This window comes from Anguilla anguilla, chromosome 1 (genome assembly GCF_013347855.1).
Source record: "Anguilla anguilla isolate fAngAng1 chromosome 1, fAngAng1.pri, whole genome shotgun sequence".
Classification (NCBI taxonomy): domain Eukaryota; kingdom Metazoa; phylum Chordata; class Actinopteri; order Anguilliformes; family Anguillidae; genus Anguilla; species Anguilla anguilla.
In genome coordinates, this window is record NC_049201.1 from 17,570,366 (window position 1) to 17,584,028 (window position 13,663).

General features: G+C 40.9%; 1 long non-coding RNA gene across 3 annotated transcripts in view; it reads right to left on the reverse strand.

Annotated features, from left to right (window-relative positions):
• Nucleotides 1–1,759: 1,759 nt before the first annotated feature.
• LOC118211474 overlaps nucleotides 1,760–13,663 on the reverse strand; it is a 49,970-nt gene continuing 38,066 nt past the window's right edge. For 2 of the 3 annotated variants that reach the window (XR_004762009.1, XR_004762013.1), the window contains 2 exons: nucleotides 10,690–13,325; nucleotides 1,760–2,870 (listed from right to left, as the gene is read on the reverse strand). This is a non-coding gene — a long non-coding RNA (uncharacterized LOC118211474). The remainder of the gene's footprint in view (nucleotides 2,871–10,689; nucleotides 13,326–13,663) is intronic. The other variant, XR_004762010.1, reaches the window with a different exon arrangement.

Sequence of the window (13,663 nt, forward strand, 5' to 3'; positions counted from 1 at the left end):
TGTCCTCTCTGCCTGGGTTATCAATCACAGATGAAACTACAAAAAGGACATTTTGTTGCTGAAATTGTAGTACCCTCCCTATTTGGTGAAAACCTGTTAATACTTAATTCAGATAGACTCCAGCTATTTATGAATTCTGAGCACAGTACTGAATGTGCAATTCAAACGGCTGCACAGTCTGCTCAAATGATGCCAAATCACTCAAATATCATTTGTATAATTTGTCTTTCATGCATAAAAAGCACACATTAGCCACATTGTCAGTAGTTTCACACTACCTATATGAGAGATAATACCAGCTGTCTGCCACAGTAGTCAAATTATTAGTTTCAAATGTTATAATGCAACATAAATGCAGTTTAGCTAATGACAACATGACCACAGTCAGGTTAGTACAGGTAAAATTTCTACTGACAAAATTTTTGACGTTCTTCTTTTATTTAATGAAGAACGTGAAACACTGGAACATTTCGTATTGCAAAATATCTCTTCACTGGCAGAGATGGATACAGCAAAATTCATATTTCTGTGTTTAGCCAAAGTACCACATATGATATATACAATCTGGCCAAATACTGAGCTAAATTCTTAGTCTTACAAAATTTTATATTCACAAAAATGAGTTTTACACAGTGAATTTGTGTTAAAGTATTGTCCTTTTGCTACTATAATTTGTTCTGAAGATTACATATTTGTTACATGATGATGCTGTTGTGGTCTCACATGATTTTTCAGTATTGAAGTATTAATATTGCACTCACCATTATGGTACAAATACAAACCATTCCAAAAGGGAGCGTGTCCCCTTGAATTTTAAGCCAATAGGCTATGTAGCACAAATGAATAGTATTTCCACATATATTTATTTTCACATTTAGCAAAATATATATATACAAGATACAGTTTTTTTTGTCAAAATTGTCTTAGTATTCCTGTTTCATTCTGCTGACAAATGCTCAGTTCAGTTAAACTCCTTGGCTGATCTCACTGTGTGAGGCAGTTTATTCATATGAATTGTTTCAAGAAGCCGAATACTTAACTATTTTCACACCATCATTAATGGCTAAAGGTAAATATGTAAATCTTACAAATGGTAAATGGACTGCATTTATATAGCGCTTTTATCCAAAGCGCTTTATAATTGATGCCTCTCATTTGCCAGAGCAGTTAGGGGTTAGGGGTTAGGAGTCTTGCTCAAGGACACTTCGACACGCCCAGGGCGGGGTTTGAACCGGCAACCCTCCGACTGCCAGACAATCGGTCTTACCTCCTGAGCTATGTCAACATTTTCAAGCTCCCATCAAAGCAAAATTTAGTACATCACCAGCAATGCCTCTCAGATGGTCAAAGTTGAGCTTAATACAAAGATAAGACACTGTATTCCTCCTGTGTTGGAGTTGTGCTTCTGTGCTACAGTTTCTGGCAGCAGCAGTAATTTTAATCAGCCTCACTCAAGTTTTAATTTCTGCTACTTCATTGTTTTACATAAGAGCATGGAAATACAACATTCAGGCTTACAGGGACTTACTCTCAAGCTTTGAACAGTGGCTGCAAAGAATCTCACTTCAATGCTGTCAATATTCGATGCAGACCTGGGTCAAATACGTATTTGTTTTGGATTCAAATACTGTTCTGTGCTCTGTTGATCTTGCCTGGTGTAATTGAGGCTGCCATTATGACCAGAAGGTGGGTTTTGCGCCATTTGAGAGTATTTCATTGGTTCCAATACACCAGACAAGATCAGTAAAGCATAGAAAAGTATTTGAATCTAAAAAATAAACGCATTTGACCCAGTTCTGATCCTATGCCATATACTGAGAATACTGAGTACTCTGGGTTTTTCATGAATTTGAAAGCTTGTATATAATAGCCATGTACCAATGATTCCGAGCCAGCACACTGCCATTGAATAGCACATTTGGTTTAAGCTGAAAATTATGTACAGTAAGGGATTTGCACCCAGTTCAGAGAAAACGATTTGCTAATGTATCCAAAATGCGATTGAAATGTAACAAAGAGCCAGCACTGCACAGTATTCATTTTATTGAAAAAGACAATGCATGTGCTTCTCATAATATACCGTTAGGAGAACAATACAGTGAATTCTGAAAGCTTTCTGCAAGCAGAGGTACTTAATTGCTTAACCTTGGGGGAATAACCTCTTTATGACCAATTGAGGTGTGTGGGTGGGGCCTAACTGTGTGGAATCACACCATACAGTTGTCGACCAAGATATATGTGCAATGCTTTTCTAATCTCTTCTTAGAACGCAAACCATTTCCACTGCTGGACACTGTCCAAAAACATGTCTTACTGTTGCAGCCAGACACCCCAGAGGGGTAATGAGTCACTTCATTGTGGTCTGCGACTTAGAGGCTACTTCCATCCCCTTTCCCCCTCAGTGGAGTAATAACTATTTGAAGTCCTTTCAGCTTGGCCTTTGTCCACTAGGGTCAGCTGTGGGCTCACATATGAGTCCCAGCGCAGCATGGAAATGAAATGAAAAAGCACAAAGCAAAGAAAACGTTCAGAAAACCGATATTTACTCAAAGGAATAGCCTGCTGTTTGAGAACTAACTGTAGCCAGTTAAAGGACTGACTTATGAGTCATTATAAGCCAGTCATCATTATTTACCCTACTTACTTTACTTACTGTACTACCTTACTTGCTTGCTTATTTGCTTACTCACTTACTTATTTATTGTACTTACTTACTTAACTTTTACTTACTTCCAGACAGCTACTCTTGTGCAATAAGGTGAGAAGAACCCTGCTGACTTCAATCTTCCAACCCTGGGCAATGCTACAGCCAATTATGCACCACACTGGAGAGCTGCCAGCCAGGTAGCACTGGTACAATCAGGATTCAACTGAAGGGACATGAGAACGAATGCTTCACCACCATACTCATTAATTATACTTTTACAGTACATGATGGTAATAACAAATCTGAAAAGAAAAATACTGCTTCAGTTGAATGACTTTATAAGGTCTGATCAGAGAACGTATGGCATAATTCAAATGCACGGCACACACTCAGAGAATGATACCTGGAGTGGGAGGTGTGGTACTGTAAGTTTCTGTACGTATAAAGGAAACACGTAGTTATTATTGTATTCAATAAAATGGTGTCTGTAAAGGTGTGGTTCCTTTGTGGTGTGGATGTAAGGAATACCTGGAGATGATATATTGGGGGTGTTTTTGACAGTGAGGTTTTAATTTCAATTTCTTGCATTTCCCGTAAGGAGACAAAAAGGTCTGCAGATGTTTAGTGAAGATTTGTCATCTCCCAAAAGTGTCATATTCCATTTATCATAATAATAAGTATTGGCTCTAGTGCTGTTGTTCCGGCTCTGCGTCATCCAGGACAATAGCACTGGGAGAACCGTATGCTCAATGGACCCATATGAGCCACACGGCTGCAGGTAGCTGTAGCTGGAGAAACTGGATGCCTCCATATCCCTGCCCCTTCCTTCAGTCACTGTAATGAATTCCAGACAGCCTTTGCACTACTCACTTCTGTTTTCTACTTACCGTTTGAACTCTTTATTCCCCTATCATTTGGCGCACACTTCCATTTAAAGCATGTGCACTTAATATCAGGTTTACTTTAATGAAACATTACAGGAGCATTTCAGGTGAAGCGCTGTGCCTTTCTGAAGAGGGCAGCAGTAGAATCCCAAACACAGAATTGTCAGCCTACAGATTGCCCTCTGATGGCTGGTCCAGCACAATAGCTGCTCCACACCCTGCTGCTTTGGCTTCCCCGACTGGGAAGGATTTGGGAACGGAGCAGAGGAGGCAGATCTGAGGCCCACCGGACCCTGACACTCGGCCCATGTGAAGGAGTAAGAAGCTCTATCTCGCTCAGCCACACATGCTGCTCCGAGAAGCCCTGCTATGAGCAACTCTTTTGGAAACGGGTTTTGGAAAAGCACCCTCAGTGAAGTGCTGAGGAGCGAGAATGAAGAAAAAGAATTTGCCTGGCCCGAAAACAGAAGAATGGCCTCATATGACAGAACAGCCGAGTGCTAAATACAGTAGGGGTGAGCCAGGAAGGTTTTGGGGCCCGTCGATCCCCAGTGTCGTGCTGATCGTTCCACAGACGCCTCATAAACCCACTGTGAGACTAGCAGCAGAGCTAGAGTACAAAGCTTCGACACCCAGACATTATTCAGAACAGATGTTCCAGCTGATGTTCTTCATATAGTGGTGGTAATGTAATGCCTGCACTGTGATAGCATGCTGCGTTAAAGTGCCCAGAAAACTGAAGAAAAAGAAGCATGTATGTATCTGTGTGTGTGTGTGTGTGTGTACATTTGAGGGTGGAGTATGTTAAGCATTGTGAGCCCTTCTTTCTGTGGTGTAACTGCATTCCATTCTAATCTGGTATTATGCAGTGGTTATCATAAACGTAATCCAGCGCAGAGGGCAGTTGCAAAACATTGATGTCATGTTCATTTGCTGAATACTTATTTCTTTTTTTTTTCAAAAATAGTGGTGCCTGAACATTAAACTATTGAAAATGGACTTCATGGAAATTAATTCAGTGCCAATTGGGGAAACTAAAAGGATCAGTTGCAGTCAATCCTGACACATGACCATGAGTTTGCATCCCAGTAAAACTTTAAACATACAGACTTTTAAACATTCATACGATCATGCTTTAAGTAAATATTAATGAGAAATCCTATCAAAAAGTAATGTAGTCACCTACAAAGGTACTTCTTGAAACTGAACTGATCACAATTCATTCTGTGCTATACTTTAGTTTAGAAAGGGGCTACCTATATGGCAGATGTTCTCCCTAAATATGCATGGCACAAGTGGAGACATAATAACTTTTATCTGTGTTCAATTCGATTTCATTAGAGTTTAATGTAACCAGTGTTGCACAAATGGTGTAGTTTAGAGCATTGATTTAAAAGGTTCCTTATTTATAGGGCAGATAATATAAAACAAAGAAGAAACACCTGCATGCTTTGGAAAGGTAGAAATCATTTCATATTGTCAGCACTGAACTCACAGCTAGGTAGACGAAACATATTAATGTTATCCAATGCCATATATAACAAAACATCAAGGGCTTAGTTCAACTCATTTCTCCCCATAAGGTCTACCATGCTTCCATCTGAAGAAACATCTGAGTTTACTTGGTTTCTGGACACTCAGATTTGCAGCATATTTAGAACACCAATGCAGAGATAAGATGCAAAACTGCATTTTAAAAAAAGAAAAAAACAGAGGCCAAAACTACAAATATGCACAGCTAGTGAAGCAAAGCCAGGGAAGGAGCTACTCCGTTATTTCAAAATTAATGGAATCTATTCCTCAGCTTGATGTTGCAAGTTATAATTGCAGTGATAAATGCATTCCATTTATCACCCACGCTGAAGCTTTTTTGTCATCTTGGACAATAGACGTTGTGCTTATTGTTTTACACAAAGAACCTCTTTGTTAAGGTTTTAAAGAAAGCAAAGAATCCCATTTTGAATATCCTTCAGTTTTTCTTCTCTAGGTATAATGGCCAGCTGAGAGATGTTGGCCGACAGAGAGCAGTCTAATTCTTAATCTTGGCTAAGAGGTTCAGGGGCTCCCAATACAGGCAGACAAAGTATGTACAGATTTCATGGGAAAATAGAACAACTGCTCAGCAGTATTTGGTATCTCCTATTTCCTGTTGTAGAGCTGCATACTCATTCACAAGTACCAGAGGCTGCATGCAGTAAGATCTACCACAGGACAGACCACACAAATCCAAACTGCACAAAACCACAAGGGTGAGAATCATCACACAAAAAGGCAAGAGTCGGTTTGTCATATTTCTTCAATTAACAATAGGTCACATTATGATGGTCTTACTGGAAGCCTGCAGAATTTTCTGAGAAGCTCCGTGTAGTGAAGGAAAGATGGCAGTAACAATGATCTGGATGACTCTTCAGAATGCCTCTGCAGTTGCTCCTCTCTTTCAACCATTCAATCATGTGAATGCTTTTCTCGGCAGTGACTCATACAATTTGGAGCCTCTTAATATTTCACTGGAGCAGCACAGGCTGCAGATAGAGGCGATGAGCTGTGCGGCAACCTCTAGAGTGTTCCACTTCCAGCTCTGTCATTCTTCAAATTAAAAGAGCTCATCAATGGTCACGGGTTCATTTCCTGTCAGTTTGAGCTGAAGAGCTTCCCTGATTCCAGTAGGATAGGCGTGACTCAATCAGTCGCCAAAGGAAGGGGGCTGTGCTGCTCGAGTACCATTTCACTGTTTCTCCAAAGTAATTTTCCCCAAAACACTGCACACAGCACTGATTTTCCTCTATCCCTCTCCCATGTGTGAGAGATTAAATGCTTATGTTCAGAAGTTTCCATGCACCGAAATTTCAGTTTGACCCGCAATTTACAGTTATTATGTTTTTTTACAAACCTTTTTTATCGTGAAAATAAATTAAATGCTGGTAAACTCTGGACATCCCCAAATCTCTTTAATGGGACCCTGATGTTTTATGTAAGCAAGGACTTAAGGGGGATGGGGGATGGATTTAGTAGAAAAGCCAGTGCTTCCCATTAAATGGGATAGTGAGGGATAATGTACACATTCATTGCATACCCTGGATATGAGCTTTGAGTAGAGGGGGAAGGGGAGAGGGTGCACATGGTCCCACGAACATGGCTTCCACCAGTGCCTACATGGATGCATGTTTGTTTTCCTTTAAAGCAATGTTAATGGAAAATCCAGGTCCCAAGGATAGGAAATCATCGTGAACACCTGGGGAAACTCTAAACAAGCTCTGAGACTAAACCAGTCTCATTGTCCTCCCATACTTGAGAAATAGAAGTGATTGGGGTTTCATAAAATGGCTCTTAAAACATGCATGTGGTGGAAGACAGCGCACGGTGCCTGTCTTGCACTAGATCACTTTCTCCTGACAGAAGAAGAGAAAAGGGACAGACATCTCCACAGCTACAGTGGAAACCTTCATACATGGAAGTTTTCTATAAAAGATATGCATCAGACTAGACAAGACAGTATATATATTATGTGCTGTATACAGTAATCTGCGTGTGCGTCTACTGGAGTATTACTAGACAAGCTAGACAAGATCAGCTAGACAAGATCAAAAAAAGAGAGGACAAGACTAGATTGTACAAGACAGATTAATAGTGTGTTTGCTGTGTACTCTATACATTGTAGGCTATGCCTATGTGTGTGTTGTCACAGCTTTCAAAATAAGTTTTACAGCTTGCAGAACATAAGGACAGCATCTCCCTTGTATTCCAACACCAGGTGTTATACGGTTTGGGTGAAGCAACTTTTTGTGTGTGACACTGGCAAATTACAGTTCATGTGTTTCATGCTCGAAACATCCGCTACCCTGTCTCTCAACGGGCTGGTGCGGGACAGCTAATGTCATTGTTACTTATTTTTCCATGCTTTAAAAGACAGCCACAGCTGTTTCTCTTTCATTGCAAAATAATTCTGTTCTAATTTCCATGTGTCAGGGGGGCTAACGTCTGTGCTCTGGGGTGCAGCACATGACAGCTCTTTCACAGTTCTAGACAGTTCCGCCTTCCCTCCTAAACATGGCAGTTTTCAAGAGAAAAATTAAGAAGTAGGTCAGTAAAACAAGATTTTTCGGTATTAATTATTTTATAAACATGTATTTGCTTGACATCTGGAGTTAGGACGACGTCAAAAAACGTGAAGCTACTTAATTTCAAAATCTTACTTCAGCCCAAAGAAAAAAGGACTTTTAAATGGATAAACAGCTTTTTGTGCAGTGAGACCTCAAGAGACCTTGTTCCTGACCTGACTTCCTGTTAAAAACTTGGAGACCAAGGAAATATGGCCTCCCTGGATTTCTATTAAAAAAGGGAGAAGCGCTTTTGCTGTATTCGTTCACAATGACATATGTTTCTGGAAACACCTGCCATGCTTTCAGGGCCTGTTTCCTACCACAGCGGCCCCTTTGCTGGAAATGTATGTCAGACAGATATCTCCTAGCAACTACAGGAGAACACAGTGATGCCCTCATTTTCAAAAGAGGCTGTAAATCTCTGGCCGGCTGAGCAGAATGTCCTACTTTGTGCTAATTCAAGCGTGAGCATGGTAAGATCTGCTGCCCTTTACATACTCCCACAACTGGCCCTGACTGTTGGTGGAAACAGTCCGTAAATATTGTTAATTGTCTTCAGTCTGTTTTCCCATGGAATTAATTCCAGTAGGACGCTACATGTAATTGTTAAAGAAGGCCTTCAGGCCTAATCTCTGTGTATAAATTCCACTATAAAAGGAATAAACGGATGCAGTCATGACATCAGAGTTAACTGACCTCGGGAGGGTCTTGTGTGGAATTGGGAGATACGAGGGGTGACGCAGCCCAGCTGCGGAGAAAGTGACTCATTATTACGTCCTCAGAGAAATGCACACTCTCCCTCTCCCACTCCCACTCCCACTCAGACAAAGTGCAGGCTCGTCCAACTGAGCATAGACACAGTCCCAGTTACTGCGCATTTTTGTGTGTTAGCTCAACAGCTAAGAATGTGAATTCCCAAACCAACGTCAACAACTATCTGTAAAATGCCCACAGTTTATGCTCGGATCATTCATGTCTGAACAGTATTTCTGTATGGCCTCTGTGTTTACATAAGATTCGCAGCACACAGATAATACAGCTGTTGGAATTTGACTGCAAAATAGGGACATGAAAGCTACTATATTTGGCTTGAATGCAATAATGTATCGACGAAAGAATTCAGCCAGTTTTCTGCACAGAATTGCATGCCGTGAATAGACTTTAAGATGTGTACAGTTAAGGAGAGTAATTTTATTCAGCGCTGTAGAAGAGATGAGAATGAGATGAGTGAGCTGTAATACTGAGTACATGTTTCTCCTCAGTAGTGGGTGTAGTGTTTCAAGGAGAAACTGGAGGGAGCAGCTGGATCTTGGGTCTCCGGTTACGCAGGGGGAGGACTGGGGCCTCCGCCTGACTGACACCGCTGGGGAAGGGAATTACTGGAAGTGAGCTGGAAGACGGAAAGAGCGAGGCTGCTGGGAGTGTGAATGAGCTGTGCTCACTGTTCCATTGCCTGTCAGCGCAGTTCTGCTCACTGGCTGAGCCAGACTGCCAGAAACAGGGGGAGGAAGGGAGAGAGAGAAAGGGAGAGAGAGTGAGAGAGATTGAGAGAGAGAAGCCGAGAGAGAGAGAGAGAGAGAGAGAGAGAGAGAGAAAGAGACAGAGAGAGAGAGAGAGAGAGGCTAAAAGTCCTCAATCACCTGTTTCCCTACTTTTGGCACAGCGCAGTCCACACAGAAAGTGATGCAGTACCTGTCAGTTCTTGGATAGTGAGGTGTACATTTGGGCGGGAAATAAAGTCTCCTCATTCACGTAAGTATAAACATGTCCAAATATCCACCTCAGGCACTGTCCAGCTGAGCGCAGAGAGCAGGTGACATCACTACCCTGCTTAGGTGACGGAGAGGGCGGTACCTCATCTTATCAGCTGTCAGATCCAGAGTGGGTTTTCACGGGGCTTTCATTTAGTTACCGCCGTAACTTAGTTATGAGCAAGAGCAGCGATCTGAGAGTGCCAACGGAGAGCAGACACGCTGAGTTGCCTCAGGTCATAAGATAAGGACTCCAACCGGAGACAGGAGTTCAACCTGGCTGATCCTAAACTGTCTGACCGCACACAACAGGTCAGTTGGCATATAGGGCTTTAGCCTCCCACGCAGGCTTTCCCCTTTGGCAAGGCCACACAATACTGAAATTCACTTTAAACTCACTCATTCAAAAAAAAAAAACACCTTGGTTGTACTCATAATATTGTCTGTAAGCCAAGGGATCAGTGCAGTCATCAGAGGATTACATGGTTCTTGTATAAAATTATTAATTCCCTGCTGTGTGATCCCTTCAGACTTTTTTTAATTCATTGTATTCCGCATGTAGATCCAGAAGCTGTCATCAGGAACAACATCTTTTGCATACATCGAATGCAATCCTTGAAAGATAACTTTCCCATCTTTAGGTTGTATACAAGGTGCTGTGCAGTGGTGACCAACCAGATAACTAATTAACCAGGAATTATTTTAATACACAAAACATTGTTTAACAGCATAATCATACGAACTGATTCTTGTTCATCCATAACTCTTACTAATCAAAACTATATATTTTTTGTAGTTAATATCATTCCATGTGTTCCAGGCCTTCACAGAATGTCCAGTTTAATAACAGTAAAAACCATGATGAATAAATGAAGAATGTAAAAAAAAAAAAACATCCAGGTACACTACAAATTTAGAATTATTTAAACTATTTTACATGTAAGTGGCCATACACAAACATCTGCAGTCAAGGAATATTCCGCAATGGCATCTGCCAGTGTTGCTCAACAACCGTGGACTATGTCCCGGAACAGGTAAAACATTCTTTCCAGCAGTACACAGGGGGAGAGGCACGCATGTCCTGTTCACCTCACTGAGACCTTTTGTTCTCAAAAAGGGTGGGTAGGGGGGTAAGGGCAGTAAAAGAAAGGAAAGAGAGACAGATAGTATACAAACTCTGGACGGCAGCTGTTCACAAATTGAAAAGGGAAGTTAAAAGATGTAACACACATGCATGTCCACCCAGGAGGAGGGGTGGGGCAGAAGAAGACACAGGAAGCCTGAGATGCATTTGTCAGGGTACATACCGTCTCTGCCCGGGGCTTCCGTGGAAAAGGACGGCTCCGCGCCGAAACAGTAGCCTTGCCCTTATATGGGTGAGTCTCCTCGCTTCTGGTCGGCATCACGGCGAGGCAGCCAGAGCCCAACAGCAGGCAAACGGGAAGACATTAATTACATAACAGACTTGGCAGGGCGAAAGCTGCTTTCTGGAGGCTGGTTTGATCCCTGCTGTAAGGCCCTGTCAGCATTGTCCCCCGGAATGCCTGGAATGCCTTGAGCTTCAGGGTCTCCCTAGGAACAAGCTGGTTTGGTCCCGAGGAGGGCTAACAAGCGGCCATTGTTTCTCCGAATGAGCCTTTAAGCCCTGTGCCACCCAAGACACTCCAATGTTAGGACAAATTACGTTTGTTTTGGGGGGGGGGGGTGAGCAATCATCTGATAGTGGGTGATTGAGGGCAGTCATGATAATATGATAATAATTTCAATGAACCTACATATTTTCAGTGGAGAAAATTTAAAAAGCAAAGCAAAGCTTTGGGTTTATCCAATGAAGCATTTTTTTTCAGTTCAGATTAATTGATACGAAATGTCTTTTGCTTCTCTCCCACAAAATGCTTTCTCAAGTGTACATGGCCCAATTTTGATAAACATCAACAAACTCACAAACAGTGATGTTAAATTATAAATAAATTACTAATCTTATACTCCTCAAGCAGAGAGCAAAGAGACAGTACCACACAGAACAGATATGTAATTTCTCTGCCAATTACACATGTATGTTCTTTTTTACATTTCTTTCCCCATTGGAGAGTGGGCATCTATCTTTAGAATCTAAATATAATGAGTTTGATACCTAAATAATGTTCGCAATTTAGTGTTCCTGGAATACACTTCACAACTTTTCACTTTTCACATTCGTTCCCACCAAAGCTGTCACCTGCAAGTATTTAAATATTTAAATATTTGAGTTCAGGCATTCTTTCAGCTATTAGTATAAGCTGGTGAGCACCTGTAAGCCATGGGCAAACAGTTACGATAAGCCAGGTATTCATTCCTTCATCTAATGGTGCCAGTGTTGACTGAGCATGTTAATGGAATGGAAGGGTAAGAATGGACCACTATGGATGCCACTCATTCCATGTAGCGGATGAGGGCAGCACATCTGCCTGAATCATTAAATTCTCTCTATTATCACACTCCCTTATGCAAATACAGGCATGGCTTGTGCTTCTGACACTTGGCTATTGTCTAAATACATCAGAAATAAGCCAGTAAAAACCACAATTATGCATTATGTAGAGTACTTGATATCATCAGACATTGGTATTGCAAAACAGATAAGAAGGACATAGAGAAATGTTTTAATTTCCGGTAGCAATGCACAATATGCTTCAATGCAAAACAGATTGAAAAAGGTAAAAGCAGTGCAAGATAGTCTCATAAAGCTTAGTCTCATAAAGTCTACACAAGAAAAGGAACTGGATTTCACAAATCCGTGGAAAAAAGTTAATGGTACACAGCAGGAGCCAGGCACTCCTCTTGAAATGATGAATTCTCGAACATTAGAACCTGCTATTATATCAAACATTTCACAAGCCATCACAAACAACAGACTGTTACCTGATTCAATGTCATCATGGCTATGTTATTAATGTGAAAAAAATGTTGTGCTGTCTTTGAAAAGTATAGTTTAAATGTCTTTACCACATGCTCAATTCCCCCCACCCCTCCTCTCATACTCTCCTTTCACAGAGAAACTGCAGTAATCTATGCGCTTGTTGACAGGTTTGGTTTTTTTTTTGGTAGAAATATTGATATTTCCAGGTTTTTTGCCTGGTTATTTCAAAAGACATTAAACTGTCAAATAAATCTAACTTTTTAACAAGCTAAATAGAAGCTTCAAGTCTGGGCATTAGCACGTATGAAATCTCTAAAATAGAACAGAAAAATGTGTCTGTAATAAAACTACTTAAACTGACTACCTCCTCTCCTTCAGTTGTTGTGTTTTCAGATGCTTCATATGCATAGTGCATTTACAGTATTAGTAGAGTAAGTAAATTAATACTTTGTCCACTGGTCATGAAAATGTAAGATTGGTATGATCTCTATATGGGTACAATCATTATCAGTTTCCGGAGTTGATATCCAAAAACATGGCTCTGACGTCACGGCTTTCCCAGTTTCCAGACCCTGAAATAGCCCCTGGTCTTGGCAACCATCCAGCTCCACTGAATGACCAGACGATACGGAATCCCCCTGACAAACAGTGAAGATAAATGACATCATTCTCACCAGAGGACCTCCCACCTCTGCAGATGCGGTCTGTGGGTGAAAGGATATGAATTGCACAGTCTAATAGGGCGTTTGAATACAAATTTTTGCTCGAAGAATGGATAAACAACATTCCATATTTGGTCAGAGGTAAGACCTTCTGTCTTCTTTTTAAAAGCATACCACCCTTAAAGGTTCATGGTAGCACATTTAATTCTGGCAAGAAAATGGAGGAGTGTTTTTGAATTCTTCCTCAAGTGTTGAGGATTGAAGAACTCCAAATACCTGGGTTCATGTGATTTTCCATTGCCGTGAGCCGATCTCTGGCTCTGCTCAGGTACAGCATCACTGCATCAATCATGGAGATGGGCTTGAAGACAACCTGGTCATTCTGGAAGACCATCAGTTCACACATCTTATCACATATATCTACGAATTTAAATTAATATGAATGAACAGTTTACGATATGATTACAGGATAACTTGACAATAAAATGGTCAGTATTTTTGATTTTTCAGTCTAGAGTAAAGCTGTAAATCTGGGGAAATCACCATTGCTTAAGACATTGCTTTAACCTATTTATGATGGATTTACTAATGACCTCACCATCATAAAATTCCACCTTTTCCCACTTATTTGGCAACCTGAAAAGAATGCTTTTCATTTTTAAAATGTTAGACAGCACTGTCAGTTACAATAAATTGATCCCAGAAAATTATATTACCATT